Source organism: Stegodyphus dumicola, chromosome 2 (genome assembly GCF_044657685.1).
Source record: "Stegodyphus dumicola isolate Sdum_Otavi_A_Nest chromosome 2, ASM4465768v1".
In the NCBI taxonomy this organism is placed as follows: Eukaryota; Metazoa; Arthropoda; class Arachnida; order Araneae; family Eresidae; genus Stegodyphus; species Stegodyphus dumicola.
In genome coordinates this window covers 171,963,132-171,982,941 of record NC_140769.1, presented here as the reverse complement: position 1 = coordinate 171,982,941, position 19,810 = coordinate 171,963,132, and the positions used below count along the sequence as shown (strand labels likewise).

General features: G+C 30.6%; 1 long non-coding RNA gene across 1 annotated transcript in view; it reads right to left on the bottom strand.

Annotated features, from left to right (window-relative positions):
* LOC118181804 (uncharacterized) overlaps positions 1-19,810 on the bottom strand; it is a 111,116-nt gene that overhangs the window by 39,084 nt on the left and 52,222 nt on the right. The gene's annotated exons all lie outside the window — the stretch shown is intronic.

Sequence of the window (19,810 nt, the reverse complement as noted above, 5' to 3'; positions counted from 1 at the left end):
CTGTTCAGTGAAACCTTTTTCTGAAAAATAAGACAGCCCTGTAATATTAAATGGAGAAAAATAAAACTTCATTAAAATTTACTTATTTGCGCGTCTGAGATAATTTAGAAATAGAGATGGAATTTAACTAAAGATCACCGTAAAGTATATTCACTTAAGAGTTCTAGAAGTATGTCATCTATAATCTTAAATTGCTTGTTTTAAGCTGAGCCTTTATTAGAGGACCAACAAATGAAACCCTTCTGAAATCTTTTATTACTATTGATAATCCTTTAACTTCCTGATTTCTGTGCTGTTCCTTATTTTAAAAGCCAGTTTTCAGCTCACGACTTGCTCTCCAAGATTACCACATTTTTGTAAAATGGGAACTTTGCCTATTAAAATCTCTGAGATTAAATCGTTGACGGACTTCTTCTGTTCTGGTAGATGCACACTTCCATGGGCTGTCTGTCATCTGATCCCTAAATTACGCGAGGATTAGCGTCAGCACACCACTTAAATGCCAGATCCGCAGATAATGTTTTGCTCTTCGAATTCTTAACTAGCTTTAACAGCCTGTTGTTGACCAGAAGCTTTATTGATAACATGCAAAAAAAGATTAATACATATTTTTAGCCGAAAAGGCGTTATTCCAGAAGGGCTATTAATTTTATTTTGGCATTTTGCGTCGAACACTTTAATAGTCTGAATCACTTTTCAAATTGTTGCTACCAAATATTAACACCTCGTATTATATTAAAAAAAATAAATAATGAAGAACCTGCATAAATGTAGGCATGTTTCTTGCATTGTGATAAAACAACGGTACCTAGAGACATCCAATTTTGAATAACGTACGTCTCCACTCAAATATATGGAAGTCTAAATTTGGAATTCGTTTTATTATCTATTTCATGTTTTGTAAAGCATTATGAGGTTTTAATTAGGAAACTCAACGATTTCAAAGCAAGTAATGGCAACACTGTACGCAAAAAAAATTTTTTTTTTTACCTCCAGCGCCCGAGACTGTGTATCGGAAATTCTAAAGATATGCTGTTATTTTAATTATTTTGTGATATTGCTGTTGAATTGAATTGTATGGCTGAATTGCGAAGACCATGATATTTAATAAATAAAGGTAACACACAAAACGTTAAAAAACGCCCCTTTGAGCGTAATATAAAATCCGAAAACTTTCCGAAATTTTTTTATTTATTTATTTTATTCATGCTATTTTCGTGATTCTAAAATTACTGTTAGCTAAATTTTTATAATAAGGTACAAAGATTAGAACATTTATAACAGTACAATGGCGGTATGCTTGTTTTGTAATTGCATGCTAAGTAAATGCAATTGGTATAAATTGTTACGCTAATTTGGCCTATGTACTAATGAATCATCATCAAAAAGTTTTGTGGCTTTTCTAAATATATTCATATTCATAATAGAGACCGAAAAACACCATTCGCCTGAAAAAGTATAATACATATCTAACGCATATTATACTAAATGCTTCTCTCTCATAGTCATTGCATATTACACTAAATGCAAAGAATAGGATAGAGAAGTCATAAGATCATGGTTCAGATCATGCGATATTCAATTCTTTGAATTAAGGGATGTTCAGATGAAGACGATGAATGTCATACCGTCATGCGATGCAACACTTGAGATCAGCATAAGAAAGAGGGGTTGGCTGATAAATTGCTTTAGTAATACAGTGCGTTGGTAAAATTTATGCAGATGATATTTATCTTTGGTCTTAAATGACAATTAAGCTTTGTCGTTTGTGATTAGTAAAATTCAACTTTTCTTTTGAATTTACTTACAGAAGCTGTGTAGAATTTTATTTATTAACAGTTTTAAATAAATTTAACTATTTAATTCTAATTATCGGTTTTATTTAAAAGACTAAAGACAGAATATTCAAATCCGCATGGATTTTTGTCATAACGTTGGTGTCATTCCTGGGATCAAGCGAAAGACACTTAAACAGTGATGACATTGTAAAATCTTAGTGTACCTAAATTAGTATCTTAACTGGATCTATTAAAAGTTGCGATATTCATAAGACTCATTTCTCCTTCAGACATATTTTCGTAAATATTAAATAAGAAAAATATTTAGGATGGAAAGTTTAAAATTCCTACATTTCACTAAAAACTGTTAACAAAAAGTTTAAGTTTTGAAATAAAATTCAAGTATTTTAATAGTTCGAAAAGTAAGGTTTTATCAAAATAGAGAAATTTGCATTTGCTCTATTTTCATTGATCGAAACATTTCTTAATTGTTAACTTGTCACCCTACAATATGTTTCTTTACAGGTAATTAATTATAAGCTGCGTACTGTTTTCATCGGGCATTTTTTGTCGTATCACCACGTTTCCTAATATAGTAATTATAAATTATTCTAAAGATTTAACTCCACATGATTCGTAAAATATTAATTGTTCCTTTCTGTTCTTTGCGGTTTTGGAAAGTATACGTGGCTCATCAAAATTGTTTTCCCCATAATCTGTACCGAATTTCTTCTTCCCATGGGACTGCTGTCAGGGATTTGTGATTTTACGTGTCGAAATGGTTATTTGTGCTCAAATCAAAATCAGAACATATCAGTTTGTTTTTGCTTTAATTGCAACTCAAAAGTTTTCGTTTTATTAGCCAGCTGTGATTTTAGGCAATGTCTTCCCCACTCGTAGCAGGTACGAAACAGACATCGTTCCGAATTTTTATTTGCTTCGTCACTCACCAGCAGGATTAACAAAACATAACATTTAACATTTGCTAAATAACAACACACAAAAATTAAAGTCAAGTTTATTATGATATTCACTAGATTAATTGCGCCTATAAGTTTTAGCCCTTGACTCACGTGTGTGAACACGGCTAGGAAATGTTGAATCCGGTTCAAGCAAATCTAGTAGCTGCGAGAGAACAGAATTAAGATGGTCAGTCATCGTTGCCAAAAAGCTGTAATAAGCTGTAAAGTAATAAGATAATGAGTTACTAAACATAAATCCTATAATTGTTTAAAAACTTATCGAAGAAGATAATACATTATTTACCTTGTAATAAAGAAATGAATCTTTATCTTATTTTTTTCATATAGTACTATGTATTATAAATCGAAAGTTACAGTGTTTATCTAAATTTGATGTCTAAAACGTTCGTTTTAGATTAAAGAAAAACGTCTTTGCATGACATATAGACACAATTAAAATGCGTTTTGCCACATCATTTTCAATTAGGACTTGCAATTTATTGATATTAAAAATCGTAACCGCTTAATTTTGTTTTAATTTGCTTAATTTTGTTGCGTAGTTATAATTTATCCAAGATTTTATTCCCAGAGGCCGAACAAGCTGGCTGAATGGGATTGGCTTTATGCGTAGTGCGAGTATGAATAGTCCTCTTGTTCTTTGCCTTCGTAAACTGACAAAAGAGGCAATTTTATTTTGAAGTCAATATTGTATTATATCGGGTATGTGTAAAATAGATACTGAACACTTGGGAAAACAATCTTCGACTCTTTCTAGATTATTTATGGTATGAATTTGCTTTTTAAAAATATTTTGCTAATTTGGTGTAAAATATGACAACATTTGGTGCGGCCTTCAATAGCACTTGATAAAACAGAAAGAAGGGAATTTTATATGCAAAAGTTATATTTTTAATGGGAATTATGGTAATATGTTGAATGTAATGGAGAATTTAAACTGTTATAATAAAAAATTTAGCTTTATAAGACCAAACTGACTATTCAAATTAAGACTATTTCGATGAAATTATTTCAAATGCATAAATTTTCAATCATTTTATGTAGTTTACCATCTTTGTGTTATCTTAGCTTTCTCAGAATTAATGCTGAAACTTAAATCATCATTAAAATCTTTAAACTGAGTTCAAAAGATTTCATGAAGGATTTAGAAAAATGTTAAAAGTAAATATTTTAAAATTTTCATTATCTACAGAGTTAAATAAAGTTGAACAAAGTATCTTGTTAGTTTACTGCAAAGTGAAACCAAACCAATACAACAAACGGGTTGAAAGACAATTTAAATTGCGTTTTAATGAAAACAAAATGTGATATGTTAATCAAAAATGCATTGTTGTAAATTTATAATAAAATAATAATAACAATTAATTTTAACTTTATAAATAATTAGAAATAATTTTTATCGTTAAATTAAAACACCTCTTTCTACGATTATTTTTAACTTCAGTGATTAATTAACATACGTGATATGTATTTTTAATGATGAATTTTTTTATCAGTCATTCCTTTTAATATAAATACACTAAGGACCGGAAAAATGTTAAAGTTGCGAAATGCTGGCAAATCGGCCCGTGATGTTCTGATCGCTGAGCTGTTTGAGTAAATATGAGTAATATAATTGAAGTAATAATGTCCTCTTTAAAGGCGTCCTTTCCTGTAAATAGATAGCATGGATGAGCTTTCCATAATCAAACGAGCCAGTTCAGTCATTTTTATGTGATTTCTAATTTTTATATTTTTAAACTGATTTAGTCATTTGTGGGTTTGTAATTTTATTATACGATACAAAACGGAGGGGGGTAGGAATTTTAATTTTAAAATAATATATTGAGTGTTTGTTTTGTTAAGCACTAATTCATATTTCTTGAACTTCTCGATTTGGAAATATATTCTCGAACTGCCAAGATGATTTTATAGTTTATTAACGTTTTGTAGTCTTAGATGCAATTTGAATAATTCCTTTCGGATGCGTCAGCAAAACTGAAAACGAAAACACCGATTTAAGATAAAAATTGCAAGCTAAAACAAAACACTATTTTTAAATAAAAAATTTGGTTTAATCTTAACTGGGCAAATTTCACTAGAGAATCCAGTGAAACTTGCCCGGCTACTAACGAGTGCTATCTAAACTAGAATCAACAGAAGTTTGGAACCATTTTCCATGACTAGGTAAGCAATGAAGCGGAGATAAAGAAAAGATGTTAAAGAGATATACGGTAAGTAGAATGGGATCACGATTTTCCATTTGCATACCGTTGGGGGAAGATTTTGGAACATTCGGAAAGGATGGATTATATGTGAAATTTGGTCACGCGCTTTGATTCCGAGTGAATTCACTCGAAAAATACTTCACTCTCTGTCTCTCTGTCTATTTTGTTTGTGAATATAAAAGTACTTACTTCTAGGAAATTCAGTTATACTGTCAAATATTATAATGATGCGTTTGTTTGCTTTTCAGTTCGCTGCATATTATTTTAAAAGTTAAAAAATATGCACAGTAGAGCTTTGTGTTTCTAATTTTAGCTGCATGTTCACGAAAAATAATATTGTTTTAATCCTTTTGCGTATGAGAAGGATAAAAGTTAAAAAATGAAAATTATGGCACAAGGGAGACAGAAGAGAAATATTTGGGATTTGTAAAACCTATTGTTATGTATATTTGAAGAATATGTAAAAGCTGTTAGCTGATTTGAACTTAAATGGGCTAAATGGTATTTAAAGTACACGGTTAATGTAAAAGATAAAAAATTATGGCTAGTATTGCTTCGAAAAATATCATTAATGCGTGGGTGTATGACACCTAGTCGACAGCTCATTGCTAACACGTCGGTTTAAGTACCAAGTTCATTTACCCGATATGTCTCTCGTCAACATGTACATACGAAACTATTTTAAGCGTTTGAATGCGTCTGACGCAACATGCAACGGCTGGTATAACAATCATATTAAAATATTTGTTATACTTATGCGCGAAATGGCGTGTATGTATAGCCAAAACGTACCTAAATGTATATCAGCAAATGTACATGTCGGCCACATTTCGTTTAAGTTTATTTGGTTATTTATATGCCATATCGTATATTACATTTATTTTAACATGTTTTATTACTTGTAAAAGCTGTCAAAAACTATTTATGCTTTATATAGAATTAAATAAAAATGAAAAAGACGAAATTATGGGATTTGTCCGATAAACCTGCTCGTCATGAAGTAACTCCTTTGGTGGGTGGACAATTTCTAATAAAACAGTTTCGCATGATATCGTCTAAATATATTTGTCGGTTAAACGTGTGGTAAATTAAATGTATTATAGGTTAAATATATATGTCGGCTAAATATCTTGTCAGCTAAAAGCTGTTGGCTAGTTATCTTGTCGATTAAATGTTCGCGACAGGTGACGAATCTATGCATCAATAATTTTTGCGCCTTAGAATTCAAAACAATGATTACAGATAGAATTTTCTGTGGTCAAAACTATACCAAAAACTTAATCTTCCCTTTATATTCTTTATATTTAAAGAATTAAAGAAAGTTTTAAAACACACTGCTATGCATCACAAAAAATAGCAGAATTTTTATTTAACATTCTTGACTTTGTTAAACTAAATCAATTTTTAAACAGTTATACGATTGAATAGGCATACCATGTTGTATTTGGAAGTTTGTGTTGTGTACTTCTGCTTGTGCATTATATTTTGAGATATTATTCAGATAAACTTTTATTAATCATTAAGTATAACGGAAATGTTAATGTACTTTTATAGTCTTATTATATCACTAATCCTCTAAAAACGCAAAATTCTGAAATATTTTTACTCTAATTAAAAATTAAGAATGCGATACTTTGCAAACTCGAGACATGAAATCGAAGTCAAATTCTAATAACGTTTAGTTTTGAACTAATATATTTATTTATACGTTGATGAATGAACAGGTTTTCAGTGCATTGAATTTTGACGATTAAGCGATAATCATGCTCAAAGCTTATTTTTCCTGTTAACTAAGAAAATATATATTTCTTACATTCTCATTATTTAGCTGTGTTTAGCTTGGTTTCTGTAGTCGCTTGTTGTGTTGGATCAAATTTTGAATTCGATTCTAACCCTTAGTGAACAAATTTCGACTCTAACCTTCTCTTACTGAACTAATTTTATTAAAATTTTGCACACAAACGTATCCTATAAATCCTGTGTTTTCAAATTTTAAGATAGCTATTTCTGTTTAGTGTTAAATTTTTCTCATAGATCCTGGTGCTATGTTCAAACTTTCTCAAAATTTTGAATCTTTGCAACGTTTGATGCATAAAAAATTATCTTCCATGTGAGATCACTTAAGAAAATTTAATGCAATTTACCAAATTTTGAAAATTTTTCAAAAATCACTCGATATTTTTCTTTTTTTGTTATTGGTTTTTTTTTCTGTTGTTGCTAATAATGACCAATTTATTTTTCAAGCTCAAATATTTAGTCCTTTCCATATGAACAGATCCATGAATTTACGGGTTGATGAGATATTAATTATAAATCAAACATAATTTAAATAAATTTAAAGCAATCTTATACCATCGGTTAAATCAAAAGACCTCGAAAAAAGATGGCTGAAACATACTTCTTTGCTAAACAGATTTGAAGTAATAATTTTGTTATATTCGAAGGCGGATACGTGTTATCTTTATTTTACCGCAATTAATAAATTGAAAAAGTCAAATAAAACATGTTTTTGATTTGATGGTTTCAGTAAAAAGCACTGAAATGAAAAAAATTATTATATTTTAACTCTCATAACATTCTCGTTCATATGTGCTTAATAAGAATAAAGTCATGCGGGGCCAATATAAAACTTATATTGTGGGTATAACAAAATTATAATGGAAGTACCATGTAGAAGAATGATCACATTAAATTTCGCTTGATTTTTCTTCAGCAGGCTTGATTTAAAAGCTATCGTTAGTAGTACTCCCAAGTGCGTAGTTGCATTTGAGTATTATCATGCATAAAATTTTTATTCTTGAATTTTTAAACAGCGAAAAATTAATTTGCGTCAGCATGATCTCACAGTTTTGTTTTCCTTATGATAAAACCGAAAACATTATGCTGTGAAATGCTCTGTTGCTTCTTATAGCCATGGCAGAAGTTTAGGTATTGTATCAAATAACTATGTTTACTCAGACAATTTTCACAGTATGTTTTTTGCTAAATGGAGTTGAGCAAACGCGCTGCCTATTCCCGAAAAATAAATACGTGTACATTCAATTGTCCATTCATATGTACGTACACATCCATGCTACAAAGAACTATTCTGTGTGATGGCTTTTATTTAGTTTTCACTCATATGAAAGAGTTCTTTAACACCTCGTATTTCTTCTTTCCCTTTACTCATAGATATCTATGAGGGTACGATTATGATTGTTAAAATTATCTTTCAGTAACTTCCATAATCAATTATTTTCGCCAACATATTTCTGTCGAGTAGTCATTGGTGCATGACCTATTGTTAACAAATGATGAATTTCTCGCTATAGTGCACTACACACTGACAATGAACTCTGAAGTGTAAGTGTTTCAAATACGACACTACAGTTACACAATAAAACAAAAATAGAAATTCCAGAAAGAATGCTTTTTTTGGCACTAAAATATATCGGATAAAAAGATGAGGATTATTTCCGAGTAATAATACTATTTAGGACATTTTGAATTTTGTTTTTTTTTCACTTTTCAATTTGACAGAGTTTTTTACGGATTTTTATCAAGCGGAATCAAACGTTGATTAATACTGCTAGGCTTACAAGGCTGAATTGAGTCTTCGAAAAATTTTATAATAAAAAGTTTCATCTCCAGATTGTTATCTAAATAACATAATGTGATGGGTTTTTTATTTATGTCCTCAAAATTTGATGTTTTATCTGTTTCTGACACAGTATATAAAATTTCAAGTTCTTTTTTAAGAGTTGTAATCTAACTTAGTATCAATGTCCAGTACAACACCTGAAAGCTGACGTAAACTTGTGTCCTAGCAATGTGAAATGTACGAATCAATCAAAAAACTAGGTTTGTAGAAGAATTTATTTAACTTGATTTCTCTGTCGTTTTTTCAATACAATACATAGTACAATATTCTAGAAAAGTGTTTTCAAAATCTGATATAGGCTTTCCGTTTATTTAGCGTTGAATTTTCTCAGGCAACTTTTCTTAAGAGTAAAAGGCGAAAAATAGTCTACCAAATGATATGTTAATAGAATCTGGGATTGTTAATCTGGGATGTATCGAATTTTGACTGTGTAATATCTACTTGTTTATCTTCTTATGTGACAGCTGAAGTACGTGTAGGAATTACACAGGAGAAATGTAAAAAGAACCCTCTTTTAAAACCCTTTAAAACTCACAATAAGTCGACTTGACGCTAACAAAATACGCTTCACCTGGACGGTAACTCAAATAACAAGAACTAAACTAAAAATTCGAAAATATTAACTCTACAGGGCTGAGATAATCTTTTTACCTAAAACCGCGAGGAAATCTAGTAGCAGCCAAGTAATAGCTGTTACGTCACGCTAATCAGCAATAGATAAAGAATTAGAAGCTCACGCCACAAAGGTACAGCCCTTGCCCTCACTCTCTAACTTTCCCTTCTAGAACTCTAATTTAAACCTTTTCTCCTCAATGTAGAATTTGCATTACTTCACGCGCGCTACCAAATTTGAATATTCTGGCATTGACAATTAGGGGAATGAAGGCTTATAGGAAAGTTTAACTTGTTAGTGAAAATATATATAAATCCCTACAACAGTATTTGAAAAATATGATTTTTAGCATGCAGATCTTAAATGTAACAGAATTTTAAACCAAAGATTTAAATCTTCATTTTAACTGCTCCATAGTTTTAGTTGACGATGAAAATAGGTTTCCAAATTGAATAGAAACTTAAACAAATCGAATTTAATATTAAATGGGAGACCTTGAAAGAAAAGTAATGTTCTATTTTTCTGCTAAGCTGTGAAATAAGTAATAATCTTCCTACAATTAGAAGCAACCTTTTTTTTTTTTTCTTTTTTGTTTTGGTATATATTTGAATTGAATAGTATAAAATTAAAATATATTGTTGCGTTCTACGGGTTCGTGGATTTGGAGTGATTGATGACAACACTTGATGAAGAATCAAAACACAGTTTATTTGCCAGTATTACACAGGAGAGTTAGAAAGACACGTTTGCAGTCGTTGAAAAACTACGGTAAAAACCCTAAAACAATCAGCAACATAGCCTTCAGGCTATATCGGTAAAGACAGCTTCACAACAAAGCACTAAAGTACAGCTCCTGACTCGGTCGTTCGCTCTCGAGTTAATGTCTCAACTCAAGACACTACTACTGAACTCAACATACTACTAGATACACTCCAGATACTCCACGTACAAGCAGGGTATATTATGTTTTAGAATTTCTCGAAAGCAGGTCAAACCCTGTCTTCGAGAACATTCTCGGGAAAACGGTAAGAATTCGTTCTAAAATGTTCTCGCTCCGTCTATGGCATATCGCCAATTTTGTCTAAGGGATATCTCAAAATAGGCGATTTCACGCCAAATCTGACAACCCTGCCTTTCTTTGCCACTTTCGGGCAACCTTAAACCCGCTTTGCGGGGAAGTTATCTTACTGCAGCTAGACATTTCGCAAATAAAAAAATTAAAATAAAATAAAGTTATTTGAATTAGTTAAATGCTCTGAAAAGTAAGAAAATAATTTTTTTAGCTGTCAGAATAATCTTTATGACACGAGAAGCGACTAAAAAGAAAAGTTAGCTACCATTCAAAAATTGTTTTCGGTATTAATAGAACTTTAAGAAACAGTAGAAATGACACATATAAAAAATGATCTCATTTAAATCTTATCTAAAAATCGGTGAATTTAAAAAACTGAACCTTTAAGAAGAAATACTTACTCAGCATACTTATAATGTGTACACTGAATAGGAATTGTAAATATTCCAAATTATATAAACTGGGATGAAACATAAATAATTGGAAAGTAATACAAATATTGCACTACTCTTGTTAAACGAATATATATATATATGTAAGATAAAAATGTATGAATCAGAATTATAATATAACTATAAACATTAATTTTTCCTCTCTATTCTAAAATCGTAATAACTTATCTGCATTGCGTCATTCAAATTAATCATGCGATCTTACGTAACCGTTAATACCAGATGCCTCTTGACAACCAATCACCGAATTGTAAACCAAAACTTTTTTCTTCGCGTGCTTCCATCTTTCATAACTACGCACTTCAGCTTTTGCTCTCTACTGTGCTAAGATGTAATTTCGCTGGCTTGCTTTCTATCCCAACAATATCAAAAATGTAAATCTTCTGTGGAAAGGCACGACTAGAGTGCCAAGTGATTGTGGCCACAAATATCAATTGGAAATAAAAATGGAATTAAAACTGCCTCGACTGCCAAGTTCTTTAAATACTACGCAATCAAAATTCTTCTTTAATATGGATCTAATCACGCATCTACAGTGGTGCGTCATTTCCTTTGCTCTTATTATGACATATATATATATATATATATATATATGAAATAATAGTAAGGGAAAGACGGAGTATTGTTGATGCATACGTAGATCCATATTGAAGAGGAAGAATTCTGATTGCGTAGTATACTTATATGTTTACTTGGTAATATCTAAGAAACTTGGCAGTCGAGGCAGTTTTAATTCCATTTTTATATTCCAGTTGACATTTGTGGCCACAATTCACTTGGCCCTCTAGTCGAACCTATTCAAAAATATTTATTTAATTTTTTGATATTATAGCGATAGGAAGCGAGGATGGTAAAATTACATTCTAGCACAGTAGACAGCGAAGCTGAAGTCCTTAGTTATGCAATATGGAAGCACACGGAGAGGAAGATTTTGGTTTGAGTTAAAAAGTTTCAGTTCCCATTTATTACGTCTTAAGCGCTGCGTGGGCCATGCAAAATAGAATGATCTAGAAATAACTCAATTCTGAGAAATTATTACCATTTGTAAAACAGAGAGAGAGAGAGAGAATTAAAGGGTTACCGTTAGTTTAAATTATAATTTTAATTCACTTATTTTTTATCTTATATATATATGTACCTCCATGTCTTCCAACAGAACCAAATCATTACGTTTTGCATTCTTTTTTGAACTTTGAAAAGTACAGATAGAAAATATCAAAACATTATTAATAAGCACATCACCGTTTGAATACAATTTAAGAAACGAGAACTGTAGACAAACTTGGGTAAAATAATTGACAGTTTCATCATCACCATTGCATTTCACTTTTGAGGTACACATTCACAGGAAGTAGATAGTTAGGAAATGGACATTGAGTTGTATCATAAGTTGCGTTATGAATTTCTTTTTAAATTATTTTAATGATATAAATGTTAATAACACTTTTGTAAAAATGTTATAAAGATGTATAGATTGTTTTTTAATGACTCGCTTTGTTACGCTAGTGAACAAGTTTCTTTCATAATTTAGAAATTAAATGAAAAATCTTATGCTTCGTCGACTGGCAAAAATTTTTTTTCTTATTAGGAGACAAATTTTTACCTTGTATGTAATGAACACAATAAAACAGAGGTCTGAAACTGGTGACTTGCGCGCCGCATGCGGCATCCAAAACAATGTTTATGGCCTTCGAATACATTTCAATAATGCATTTGTTGCCAATACGGTGTTGCAAAGATTTCAAGGTTTTAGTTATTTGAAGTTCGAATCTGTGTTTGGTTTATGTGATTATGGCGAAGCTTCGAGGACTGTCTGCCAAAAGGAAGAGATGTCTTCATGCAGGATTTTCTAAGGAAAACTGGCTCATATACACGTTACACATGGAAAAAACCACGAAAACGCCCATGCAGCCAGCTCGTTCGCCAGATTTGAACCTCGGACCGAACTAACAGCGTTCAGCGACTTTACCGCTCGGCCGCTGGTGGGCTGGAGTTTATATTATTTTCATTTCTATTAAATGCACGAACTAAAACTAAATATAAAAAAGCACTAGAAAATCTATTAATGGAGCTGAATAATTTAAAATTGATATAAATCTTATGCATAGATTTGAAAATATAGATTTTATTAACTTTCATTCGTACACGTCAAAATATTAGCGCGCTCTGTAACAAATTATTGGGCTGAGAATAATCGCTTTGTTTGGAAATATATTTATTTGTGAACAGCTTTTTTTTCACAGTTAAAAGTTCACAGAAAAAGAACCTCATTGCCCAATGAGCTTCTACAATCAGTGATGAAGATAATTTCTAGGAATTTCTGTTTAAGGCTACAAATTTTATCAGAATCAAAACGTCATCAAGTGTCTACATGTAGTAAGAAACAAGGAAATTATAATTATTTACACACAAAGATATGTATTGTTAGTTATGCTTCGAAGAAAAATTTAGTAAATAAAAAGATATCATTATTTATTCTCAAGTTTTGTCCAGCTTGGAAAATTTCTCTGAAAACTTTAAGTTTAAACTAAAAAAAAAAGTTTTATTTATTTGTTTATTTTTAGTTTAAATTAAAGTAAGTTATTTAATGAGGAATTAAACATGTTAGAATTATTTCAAATAAGTATCAGTCTGAAAATGTGATAATTAGCTACCTATATATATGAAATGCAATGTCACCAACAAAAATATCTTGCAGGTACGAAATTTTAGATTTCAGACAGAAAATAAATATGTATATTTAAATTTTTTTCCTTTTGAATATTATTTATGCTTTGATAAATATTTAGTACGTAAAATATAAAAGTTATTTAAAATAGTTTTTTTTTTTTACTTTATCAATAAAAATTTCTTATTACGCTAAAAGGAAACTGTCTCTGGTCATTCGCTTTCACATTAGGCAGTCGGTCGATATGCAATAATACATAATTTCGGATGTAAAAGAAAGCGACATGCTTTATAAAAAATAAAGTACCTTACAAGTTCAACTGAAGCATCCGGCGGAATTGAAAATTTTATTTCAATAGTCTAGAAATATGAATATGTGACAAAAATATTAAAAACATTTACAATTGCTATACTGAACATCTCATAAAGGGACGTTTCGTAATTTTCATTCAAATAAACCAAATAAAAATACTTTGTTTTAGAAACCGTCTCAAATGATTCTTCGAAATTATCATTTGACGTTAGAAATGGCAATAGTAGTTATTTCTCTTCCATGATTCAGCATGACATTGTTATGAAAAATAAGTAAAATACAATTTAGAGAATGCTTTTAAAAAACATCATTTTTATAAAAGTAATTCAATGCCAAATATCTTACAGTGAATGATAGGGTTAAAGACCCAACGCAATATAAACGGCATACCGTTTTTTTTTTTTTTTTTACTCAAGAGCTTATTTTAGTCCAGTTTCAAAATATATGAAGTGTATACAGTGTTAGAGAGAGATAGTCATATATTTCGGTTTTTTTCCATGTTTTTTTTAATGTTATTTTATAAGCTTTTCAGATTGTTTTTTTTTTAAGAAATTCCAAAGTGAATTAAAACCATTGGTAAATACTTATCTATATAGAATTTTATGTAAATTGAGGTTTGTAAGAAAGTAAAGAATGATCATGAAGATTCCATAATCATTCTTTTTCATTCTAAAACAAAACGGGTTAGAAATAATCATAATGATTCTTATTCTTCTCAGTAAATATTCTCGTTCCTCCCAAAAAGTTTATTTTAAGACCAGGAGATAATTTAAATCAATTCCTCTAAAATATTATGTAACACTCACGTTTTTAAAAAACCAAATTCAAGCAACATTTCCCTCTACAAATCTGAAAATTGAAAAACCGTTCTTTTGAATTTTCTTTAGAATGAGAGTATTTATAAATGTTTTAAAACCATTCCAGTATTTTAAAAGGAAGTTTAGAAGAAAGCATGTGACTTATGTCATTTTCTAACTATAACTTCTCTAACTCAACTCTCTTGTTATTATGGCTTTTAGATGATCATTACCATAAAGCTATTTTATTTGGAATGTAATAAAAGCTAAGAATAACTCCGTCTGCGAATTATTTTGTATTTATATCAAGATGTACATTCTAAGGAATAATCAAATCGGGAAAGTATATTTAAATTAGAGTGAGATGTTATAATCAAATTTCGATAGTACATCATTATCGAGACTAATTAAAATAAAAATGGAACAAGAATATAAAAGACATTCAAAAAAAGACTGACATATAAAACACGCTGATGTGTAAAAGAGAAATTATTCGTAAAGCAAAATTTAAAAAAAATATTCATGTTTAAGATATTTTTATGAAATTTAGAATTTAATATGGAGAGTAAAGGAAATATTTAGTTGTTTGCACAGTATTTTAAATTTTTTTATGAAATAGTTGTAGATCGATTATAGTTTTGCATGTAGAGTTAGAAAATGAAATTATTTTCATAAGTATGTACAATATAAAAAGAATATGATGTGCACAGCACATGACTCCCTAGTACGGAATATTAAGCTATACGCATGCATTTTTTTCCTGCATTTCATTTAAACTTATTTCCTAGTATTTCCTTAGAGATATATTTCTTATTCAATTAATTCAATTCTCACTTTTTGACAAGGTAAAAATACATAACAACTCAAAATATCTGTATTAAAAATTGAAAGATATAGAAAAACAGAAAACACCAAATACAGTTAAAAGAATTAAAAGAATTTTTTTTACAATTAAAATCACAGTTCCTACGCAAAAACAAGCAATTCGGCCAGCGGACAAGAAGGCAGATTTTTCGGTGCGTAAACAAACCTGAAAGTTAACTTTTGGTCTCACTCGGCAAAAAGTTAATTTGTTCTGGACACTATGCTGAGTCAATATATAGGATAATTTAATAACTTAAATGATTATTCCAGAATGGATTAAGCATAATTTAATTCCAATAATAAAGCAAGACGTTACTTTGTTCTTGCGAAGCTTAGTTTCTCTAGATTGGCAACAAATCCACTATTCTGCTAAGTTTCAAATGTAAACAAGTAGGACTGCTATACCCAAAAAATTAGGCCTAGCTTCACTTAAACAACTTTTAAATTGTTGATAATTCTACAACTATAACATTCAGGTTAACTAAAGGCCGCGTAGTTGCTAGTATAAAATAAGAAAAGGTAGTATTCTGTTTTGGAATTTTATTTCTCTTCTTTTACTGCTCCCTTTCTTTATTGCGCCCTTATGAACTGAAATTTTCAAGGAAAGCAAAGTAAAAAGATTGTGAAACTATTTATGAAAAGATATTATTCTAAGAAATAATAGATGATAATTTTTCTTTTGTAAGCTTATATCATACATGATAATTTTTCCTGATAAAATAATGATAAATTTTCGTTTATTGACAAATGTAATTTAGTGAAACAGAGCACCTCGGATTAACTACTAATAAGTAATAAAAATAACCGTAACATAATATTTTGCCATAAAAATTATTCAAACTATCTGACTTCCTGATAAATCATGAAGAATATTGTTTACGGTGTTTTGGTTATGTGATACCAGTGATCTGTTATTTCCTGTACATTTAATTCCTAACACACAAATATTTCCTCGAAAAGTGCTTGGGAAAGAAGAGAAAGAACTGTTATTTTTTATGTTTTTTTGAATTAGAAATATTTGTTATCTTTTATCTCTTTAAACTGCGTACAGCATATTTAGATTGCAACACGCGCATTATTTTCATTTGATGCAAATTGCACCTAAATATACTTTCAAAGAAAATGCGTTCCGTATGTTTGTTTATATCTGTTATAATTTTGTATTAAAATTTATAGATTTATGAATAGATTTTATTTTATTAATTTTTAAAGAATTAAAAATTTTTAGTAGAGATAAATTTGTCAATTTTAATCGCCTAATCAGAATTGATATACTCTGCAGAATTTTTAACAATGAATTCATAAAAAGTTCAAGATCTGAAGTTATATTCATTATTTCTGATACTATTCATCCCTGTACATGTTAATGGAGCTTCCTCCTTTCCCAGGTGCCAAATCTGATGTTTGAGGATGACGTTAAGAATAGTTACACATGTACTGTATTCTCTTATCGGATGTTTAGCATTATAGTAGATGCTGGTTTGTTGTGAAGTAAGAGAAATGAAAATGCAGGTTTTTATGGTAAAGAAAGGAATAACTGTCTTCCAGAAACCGATAAATTTAATGATTTTTCATTCTGCTAAGTATTCGTAAATATGGAATTCAGCAAGATTCATGACACAAATTTGTGCGTAAAAACTAGGAGAAATGCTTGGCAATGATTTCTGGACATGCTATCCTGAACTATACCTGGAAAGACTCCTGGTCGGCGCCGGTGCCAGAGCTGTTTCAATCCGTACAATGGCATTGGGCGGTAGAATTTAAAAGCTATGCAATTTTTTTTATTTAGGGAGATTACTGGGCAGCAGAGATTGCACTGGAGGGCAAAGTGCCTAGAGCCGTTCTCGCTCCTGGTTTCACAGCAGTAGTATCTTTCAGTCTTTTAACTGGACATAATTGTATTAACTTTAATTCGTTTTATATCACACTCTCTAATCTCAGAATCTCAGGTATTGTGATTTGAAACAATCCGTGAACAGAGAATATTTAAACGCGTGTTCTGCGTTTAATGATTTTAATTCTGCAACCCAGAAGTATTAGGTTTGTTTTGGTTTGGTTTCATTGTGGCAAAGCACTCGAGGGCTACTTGCCTAAGGGGTGGGATGTCTTCGTGTAGAACTTTCTAAGAGAAACTGGTTCGTATACATGGAGAAAACGCCTATGCAGCGAGCTCGTTCTCGGAAGCTGAACCTCGGTCCGAACTACGAGTGTTCAGCGACTCTTTCGTCCGGCCGCTGGTGGGCCAGAAGTATTACGAGCCAAGATGACTGATGTCTTAAGTGCCAAAATCCAAGCATTAATAAATAAATAAACTTAATTATATAATAATTATAAATAAATAAACTTAATAATTAATAAAATTGCTTTTGCAGTAAGCTACGTGACGACGGTAGAAGTGAGATGAAAATTCGCTGTTTTGCAGTATTCAGTCTTTTAAAGGCCATTAGATCATAAGGGCAAGTATTAGCTGCATAAAATGAGATAATGAATTCCATTAATATTTCTTTCATTAATTTCATTAATTTTCTTCTTGGTTACTATTTTGGAAGCAAAATAGTAACCATAGCCTATCTCGGGATCGAACCTCGGCGAACAGGCAGATTGCATCAGTATTTTCAGTGGTTTTTCTGAAGTGGATACGAGCCAGTTTTTCTCAGAAAATTCTTCATGAAAGTATCCATTCCCTTAGGTCAGAGATGGGCAAACGTTTTCGGTCACGGGGCCAAAATCGAAATAAAAAAAAAAGTTTGCCGGGCCAAGATAAATTTTTCTAAAATTTTAAAAACAATATACAAGTATTACAATTTAAATATGTTAATGACATGAATGAAACTGCGATTTCATCTTTATATAAATTCCTTACATTGGGGTTCGAAGGGAGATGTACTGATTCTAAGGAACGAGGCTAAATGTTCATCTGTCAGTCTACTTCTGAAATAATTCTTTCTAAGGTTCGAAGTTGAAAGCATTTCCTCACATATATAAGATGAAGTTAAACATAGCACTGCTTTTCTAGGCGTGAGATATTAAATTTAGGAAACTGAATTTCGATAATGACTTGTAAAACTCTAATTTTGGCATATTTAGAAATTACTGCTTGAGATGATTGTTAGATTGCAACTCAGTTAATTCAAACTGCAAATCTGAACTCACTACTTCACAATTCACGTTGAAAGGCATAGTAAAAATATCCAATTCTGTTTGAATGGCACTGAAATCTTGAAATCTTCTTCGAATTCAAAATGAAGTATTTTCAAGCCATCTTCATAATTCTTAAGCTTCTGTTCGTTTACTGAGGGTATTGAATTTAGCCTCGGAAAATGAGATACGTCGTTCTTAGCTAGCTGCCCAGCAAACAGATTAAGTTTTAAGTTAAGTTTTTTCTAAAAGGTCTAATTCACCTATATTCGATTCCCATATGTTTGCTTCCCGAGAAAGAGATAACGCTTGTTGGTTATCTACAGCTATAACTAACAAAGAACTTCCGCTTTTAACACTTTACCGATTGAATTCTGTCTGTGCTCGCTATTTCCGTCAATTTTGTAGAACAAAAATAGAGAAAGTAAAAAGATCATCAGTTCTTTGGAAAAAAAGAAGGAAAAAATAATATTTAAACAAAGCAGAAAAAGAGACGGATATATAATATATAAATATATATTTCTTTTAATTTGCCTCGGACAAATTAAAATTCTATCCGCGGGCCGGGTAGAACCTTCTGGCGGGCCGCAGTTGGCCCGCGGACCGTAGTTTGTCCATCCTTGCTTTAGGTAAATGGCCTTCATGTGCTTTGCCACATTCTGCTAACCTAATCTAATCCATTTTATTGGTTTCCTACTACTTGGCTTTGCATTTTGATCATCACCTCATTTAAAATGCAAGACAATATTTTATACTTTATATTGCGTATTTCTATTTCTGAGGCATCTAATTCTTAATCTAGTAGACCTATAAGCGCTTAAAATTGTTTCAGATGTTCAATTGAAGTCTGAAATACGGATATCAGACTGGAATTTCTTTTAAATCTTATTGTTTTAACTTTTAAAATATTTTTTTTTACAACTCCATAATTGAAACTGTAATGGTAACTGTAACTTGAAATTTTCAAATTGCAGTTTGTCACTATTATCATTATTATTATTTCTGTGTTACTTTTAGTAATGTTAGGAAAGATGCCTGTATAATTTCTTAAAACTGCGAATTGTGTTGTCATGGATTTTAAAATAAATGAAATAGAAATTGTATTTGGAATGTTATTTCTATCATCTTGGTATGCAGTTTCGTCATTGATGGAAAATGGTTTTGTTTAAACGATATTATGCTACTTTTATTGATAATCACACTACAGATTTTTTTAAAGTTAAAATAAAGCCCATTGTGAAAAAAAATCAGTAAATAACCGATTACTGTGAGAAAAGTTCTTTACGCTG